Source organism: Pogoniulus pusillus, chromosome 32 (assembly GCF_015220805.1).
Source record: "Pogoniulus pusillus isolate bPogPus1 chromosome 32, bPogPus1.pri, whole genome shotgun sequence".
NCBI classification, from domain to species: domain Eukaryota; kingdom Metazoa; phylum Chordata; class Aves; order Piciformes; family Lybiidae; genus Pogoniulus; species Pogoniulus pusillus.
The window spans coordinates 8,199,998-8,207,394 of NC_087295.1; the positions used below are offsets into that span (position 1 = coordinate 8,199,998).

The 7,397-nt window shown below is 42.6% G+C and overlaps 1 long non-coding RNA gene across 1 annotated transcript in view; it reads left to right on the forward strand.

Annotated features, from left to right (window-relative positions):
* LOC135189482 (uncharacterized) overlaps positions 1 to 6,993 on the forward strand; it is a 53,159-nt gene extending 46,166 nt beyond the window's left edge. The window contains exon 3 of the long non-coding RNA XR_010308102.1: positions 6,820 to 6,993. This is a non-coding gene — a long non-coding RNA (uncharacterized LOC135189482). The remainder of the gene's footprint in view (positions 1 to 6,819) is intronic.
* The last annotated feature ends 404 nt before the right edge of the window (positions 6,994 to 7,397 follow it).

A 7,397-nucleotide genomic window follows, 5' to 3' on the forward strand; every position in this document is an offset into this window, starting at 1 on the left:
CCCTTGGGGACTGCACCTATCTTGGATTAGATTTTCTCTGATGTTTTTGCATCATATTACCAATGGCTTCAGGGAAGTGAAACAGCAGTTTTCTTTCTTGAGAACAAAGGCTTACAGAGCTAAAAAAAATGTTAATATATTTAAAGCACTTTTGCCCACTGTTCTTTTTATTACTCTGAGAATTCTGGAGAAAAAAGGTATCTTACTCTATTATTTTACCATCTATGTTAATGACACCTGCATTTAAGGCTACAGCCTGAGAGTTCTGGAAAGGAAAATGATTTCTAAACCAGCGCTTTCTGATTCCCATGGATGGTGTTTTAACTACTAGTAGTTAAACTACCATAGGAGCACTAGTAGTGCTCCTATAATGCAGAGATGGCTCTATAGCCCACTGGAATCTCAGGATCACAGGATGTTAGGGGTTGGAAGGGACCCAAAGAGATCACCGAGTTCAAGTCCCCTGCCACAGTAGGACCAAACAATTTAGCTCAGATCACAGAGGAATACATTCAGATGGGCCTTGAAAATCTCCGTGGAAGGAGACTCCACAACCTCTCTGGGGAACCTGTGCCAGTGCTCTGTGACCCTTACAGGAAACAAGTTCCCCCTTGTGTTGAGGTGGAACCTCCTGTGCTGCAACTTACACCCACTGCTCCTTGTCCTGTCACAGGGAGCAAGCGAGAAGTCACAGAAATCATGAGAAGTCTTTTCCTTTTTTAAATTCCATGGATCTTGGAAAGGATCCAGTAGCCACATACACAATATAGGCAAACTTCTTAGAAAGTTTTGGAGAGCTGAGAGATTAATTGATTGCATTCTCTTATCCTTCATCTCACTTCTGACACCTTCCCTTCCTCCTTTGTTAGCTATAACTGCCCTTAAGGCAGCTGGAAGAGCATCCAGTGCCATAGGTTTGGCACTGATGGTTTCTCTCACTAAACATAATGGGCAGGCATTAAGGAGGAAACAGCAACTGACACACTCAGTAATTCTGCTCCTGTTTGGATCCAAGGGAAGCAACTGCTTAATCACAGAATGCTAGGGGTTGGAAGGGACCTCCAGAGATCATTGGGTCTAATCCCTCCGTCAAAGCAGGATGATCTAGGGCAGGCCACAGAGGAACATGTTCAGGTTGGCTTTGAAAGTCTCCAGAGGAGACTCCACAACCTCTCTCCTTGTGTTGTGGTGGAACTTCCTGTGTTCTAGCTTACAGCTCCCTGCAATGGAGCAAACCCAGAAATGGGTAGATTCCCCACTCCATCTTAGGTCTAGGTAAACACCCCTAGTAATTAGATTATCCTGCAGATATCCTCAGAAACATTGTCTGCATCTTCTCAGCTGTCCCAGAAAACACTAAATGGTCCATATACCAGTACTGCACCATAAACACCTTTATTATAACAAACTCTGTAGATAATACAGAGCTTGCTATCTGTATCTAATGTGACAGCCAAAAAGCTATCCAGGAAGAAATGGAGTCTTTGCTTTGTCATTGATAACATCAGAGCCCTGAGAGGAGTTCACCTTAGCTGGGCTGGTGCCTTAGCTTACTTCTTTCACAGTTCATGAACAAAAGTAAATACTTGTCATACATGCTTCATCTCCTCCTAGGTGGGACACCATGCACAGACCTGATGAATCCATCTGTGGAAAAGCCTGCCTCTTACTAAGTCATCTGGAGAGTCCAGACAAAGACACTACAAGTGCTACCAGTCACAGCGAGCACCTAAGTAGTAAGCGATGAAGTTTTTTCTTCTGTGGAAGGTTAGACCTCCACTAGGTCCCTGTTAGTGGAGGTCTAATCTTCCACTGAAGAAAACAAAACAAACCAGGGCCAGGCATTAAATATTCAGGGCTGTATAAAGGTGTTAAGCCATCTGGAAGCTCACTGTCCCAGATCAGTGGATGCCTCTGACTGGCTGGACTCTTCTCATCCATAAAATGAAGACAAACAGTACCAAAGCACCTCAGATGTCAACTATCAGTCCCAACATTTGTAAAAGGTGCTCTCAGCTCTTGCTCCAAGAGCAGCTCATAAGTGAACCTACAATGAAATTAATTAGTCTGTACTCATTGATGATATGTATTCAACAAGGCATCCGTGTCACCTGGGGGAGTATAACTAAATAATGGATGCTTCTCTGAGTTGCAAGGCATCACAGGGGAGTGACACTAGCAGAAGACTGGAATAACAGGCAGGCAAACCAACCTCTTACATTCCAGGATGAAACAGAGAGCACCTCACATAACATTATGTACTTGTGCATCTATTAATTCACAAGCATTTCTGTTTTCTTCTACACCATACCAGCTTTTAAAATGCAGACGTAGTAGGTAGAGCTTGAGAGGAATTAAATCCAAGATAGCCCCTGGCTGAACACTAGGGTACAAGTAACTAGAGGGAAAAAGCTCTGTTTCTGTAGCCTCATCTTCTCCTGATTTTGCACAAAGCCAGCTAACTGCTACCAAGAGAAAACACCACAAATATTTACTCATCCAAACATGTGAGAGAAAGAGGTCACCAGAAGTGGTCTTCTGATAAGGTTTCAGGATTTCAGCAGTGGTATGAGGAGGTACTACTATGATAGGGGTGTTCACTGAGAGCACCCAGCACGTTCCTGTGCTGTAGGACACAAGAGGCACACAGAAGCAGCACAGGTCTGCCGCAGAATCAAAACAACATGAAAAGCCAGCACAACAATCCAGACTGATACGATCACCTTTTTCATACGTGCTGGTATGCACTCTCCTTCCCTTCTCCTGAGTCATCCTCTCTTAAGCTCAAACTTTGGATAAAGCTGATTTGCATGCTTAACTCTGGGCATCCTTATCTTGGGCCTATTGGAACGATGAGGTTTTGCTGTAACTGAATTTCACATCTGCTGTAAGGAGCATGAATCTCACTTCAAACTCAGCGTGACCCTCTGAGGTATACTGCAGTGCCTACCATCAGGCCTTGCTAGGTTATCTGCAGCTCCTCACTGCTGCTTTTCCCTTTGAATCATATACTGTAAGATAAAAAATGAATGACACATGTTAAAAGAGCACACAGCTGAAGTTGAAGGGACACAAATGTATGAGATCATGTAGGATTTTTGAAAGGATGACTGAAAGAGAACTCTTTTCAAGCATCTGGCTGCTGTGATAAAAAAGCAAGTTCTCCCTGTCCATTTGCTGTGGATATGATCTCATCTCAGGTGGTTTAAGAAATCATCTCTGAAATGTAATTAGGTTAGAAAAACATGCACACTCCACTCTGGGTGCTTTGGAAGAACAGACTGGATTTACACTGAAGCATGGTTGGAAAATGCAGATGCAAAATCCAATTCCTCATCTAGCAACGTGGAGGTGTCCTAAGGCACAGCAGTGCTGGAAAGGCAGCATGGGACCTAAGCAGCTGTAAGCACCCAGGGACTGCCACCCTGCTTACTATCAGGCTGTGTTCCTCAAGGACAATCTTTGGGCTACCTGTCTCATGTCCCATCTATCCACCCAACATCTGTATTTTGAATTTGCTCAGACTTCTCAAAGTCAGCTGCAACCAAGACTCACAGTGACATCAACAGGACTTGACCCAAAGGATCATAACAAAAATGCAGAGTCGTCCGGGGGGTAGCTCTGGTTTTGGCCAGCCAATTTCAATTGCTTTCACAACTGTTCGTTTCATGGCTGAGCACCTTGGAAAGCAAGGTCCTTTGGTTCATACCTCAAAACAAAACAGTGCTAACACCAGTACATCCACTGGGGTGGAGGACTCCCTTGTGAGCTAGAAGCTGTGCTTTTTGATCACCTCTAGGAATGGAGACTGCAACACCTCCTTGGGCAGCCTGTTCCAGCACCTGATCACTCTTTCAGTAAATAACTTTTTCCTAATATCCTAAACCACCTCTAGCACAAATTAAGCCTAATTCCTCTCATCCTGTCACTCATCTCTTAGGAGAAGAGACCAGTGCAGGCCTCAATGCAACCTCCTTTCAGGCAGCTGTAGAGAGCAATAAGATGTCTTTTAGCCTTCTCTTCTCCAGACTAAACCTCAACTCCCTGAGCCCCTCCTCATATAACAAGGTCCCAGCAGAAAAATGCTACAGAAAAATACCCTGTCCATCCTCCATCTAGGACAACACTCCTCTAAGATATTAGGCAAGCCTTGAAGAGAAGGCTAAGAAGAGATGCTTTGGCTACTAAAATCATAGTATAGACAACTTTGCATGAGTACATTTGCTAAGGTGCCACCAACACTCAGATGCAGATGGATGCAATCACATTTACAGAAGGATTTTGCAAATTAAAACCACTGTAGAATGCAGAGAAATTAATTTTGGGTGTTTTAAAGAAAAACACAGACACAGCACACCCTGCCTTTTTCTCTCTGAGTTTGTCTCCTCACACTCATGTTTGCAAGCAGTGTTGAGTGGTGCAAGAAAGGTTCTTACAGGCATTGTTCAATCATCTGCCAGGTATTTTCCACCTGAAAATAATGACAATTTTCCATAGCTTAGGGCACGTGCACTTTATATCAATGTCAAATAACCACTTACTCTTGCCATAATTGGGCTTTTCCTGCATTAGAAAAGCTCCCTATGTTGACTCAGAGTCACCTCTAGTAGTGTGACCTGCAGAAGAGAGATATGAAGCACTGGATCTTGAAATTAGCCAAATGTAAAATGTAAGCATTCTTGCACTTTAAAGAAATGCAGTTTTCAGCTGCATAAACTTAGATCATCTATGATGACCAGATTTTGCTGCATCTGGTAAAAGATTAATCCTCTGACATCAAACCCTGAATTTCTGTTTTGTTGAACTTACAACTGTTTAAAGATTCCTTCTAATATAAACCTGAGATTGGCATATGAGTACTGTGGATTACTGTGTAAAGTCCCAGCTGGAGCAAGCCTCAGAGCACATTGTGTAACTGACTTACACAGGAAGAAAAGGAGAACCTGGTAAAATACTTCATTCATTTATAAAATATGAGCTAAGTTCTTGTCTCTTCACCAGTAAGCAGCCCTGAATTCAATACAGTCACACTGGTAGAACTGAAAGAAGAATTTGGCCACTTGTAGAAACAATAACCCTAGAAAGATTCTATTTGGTGTATTATTTCTTAGCAAGACACCAAGTCAAGAAACACCAGGTGGTTTTACAACTACAGATCCTCTTGCCATTGACTTTAAAGAATAAAAAAAGAAGCAGAGAAAAAACAGAGCAGAGGCAGCCTGCAAAAAACTGAATAAAGGGGGAAGCTTTCCTTCCCTTTTGAATATTTTCTGGGATTGCTTCTTTTAATGATAGGTGCTTGGCTTGAGGCCTTGAGCAATGTGGTCTGGTGGACGGTGTCTCTGCCCATGGCAGGGGGAGTTGAAACTAGGTGATTTTTAAGGTCCCTTCCAACCCAAACCATTCCATGGTTCTATGACTAGACAGAAAAAAAGACTGGAGGAAAACTATCAACAAAGGATCAAAGCAGTCCCAATTAACAAGACATTGTTGGCCTCTGATCTACACAGAGTCATATAATCATCCAGCAGGTATAAACCAACATAATAGTATTGAGATGAAACCATCTGGATGAGTTTCTTTTACATAAGGAATGCTATGAATACTGACACAGACAGCAGCAGTAAAGTTCATTACAGTAAGTTTGTGATTATTGACATAGTCTGAACAGCATGACTGAGCTGAGGTTTTCTTGGCCAGTATATAAACTATGTTCATTATAGTGCTTACTGAGACAAGAGACTAAAAATCAAGAACTGAAGGTTCACTGAAAGCAAGAAAGAAAACAAAGTTCTTGTTTTCTCTTCTTTTCAATATACATTTTGCTGAGCTCCTTTGGAGGGTGCCAGTGCCAAACAGTGCCCCTCATATTTATCTGTTGTTCTGTCTAAAACTGTTCAACTTGTGAAGGTTCCAGAGATCATTTTTAAGTTATAAAGTAGCTCACCTGCTGATTCCCTCTGTATGAAGACAGGCTGCTGAAATGTTGTTGTGTGACAGCCTTATTCAATTAAAACAGGTACTGCAGCACTCCCCACCCCCATTCCCTACACACAAAACAGGTAATGACACCAGGCCTGCATTTGTACAGGATTTTCATCCATGAAAAACACACTCATGTTGCATTGGAAAAAAAATGAAATGTCATTCTTTACCACATTGATGGCAGGATGGAGTTTCCAAGTATGAGATGATACCACAGACACTACAAGATTACCTGGAGAACTTTGGGGCATCCCTGGCACCAAGTAGAAAATATTTCAGGAGAGATGCGCAGAAAGCCAGAAGTCCACTCACAGAATACTCTGCTGCCCAACCAGTTCTTACTCAGCTATTTTAAATCTGATCTCAATTTAGCAGCTCTTTCAGATATTTTACTTCACAGTTCACTGGCCAAAATTAACGTCCCTGAGAGCCAACACCTCAGCTATCCCCACGCCTACAGAGAGCATCGCCTCATCCAGACCTTCCTTGCCAAGAGCAGGATGTACTGTGTGTGGAATAGGGTACATGTTGTATTTACCTTCATTCAATAATTAGTCTTCTGGATGACAGTGACCACATCTCAGCCATTAATAGCCTCTATTGTGTGATCACCAGCATCAATCACAGCTGTTCCATAATGAATCTCATAAAAATATTCAATCAGTGATGGAGAGGGCCTTTGAGATCCTCAGAATGAGTTTCAGATGTTTGCAGAGCCCTCTGAGGTAGGCTGCAGCTCACACAAGGGAAACTCTACCAGGTGTTTGCAGTTTCATGCCTGCTGCATAAGTAATGTAACCCATAAAAAGGATTATTTTTTTTTTCTTCCCTCAGAGCAACTCAGCCAGAGGAAGCAGAACAAATAAGAAGATAAAGAAGCACTTTTGGAAGCGGAAATTTTGACCAATAAGGGTGAAATTCACCTTACAGCATTTGATAGGGAAAGGCTAAAAGATGTATTTTTTGGTGGGCAAAGATTTGTATTTTGAGATGCAAATGCCATGAATACAGAGCCTGAATGTTGAAAAGAATAATGTGTCAAGGTTTGTGACTGAATGGTCAGTCTTCCTCCAAGGTTTGTGGGCTATTTTCTCTCCCATCCTGTAGCCAGTATCTTAAATGTAAACACATCCATACAAATTTCCAGCCTGCTGGCCTTGCTGTCCCAAGCTATGCTGCATGCTGCTTTCCCCTTAAATGCTCCCCTTCCCTTTGCAGTATACAACCCCCTAGGTACCTAATCTATACCCCTGGGGCAAGTGTCTCAGGTTTGAAGACAGCCAGGAGGGTCTGTCTTGGTCATCCATACTACTATAGAGAAGGTAAATGGCTTTTAGTGCACGATGGGACAAGGACCAGAGAGTTTCAATGCTGCTCCCTTTCGGAAACTGGGACCATGTCCTCTGAAAGGA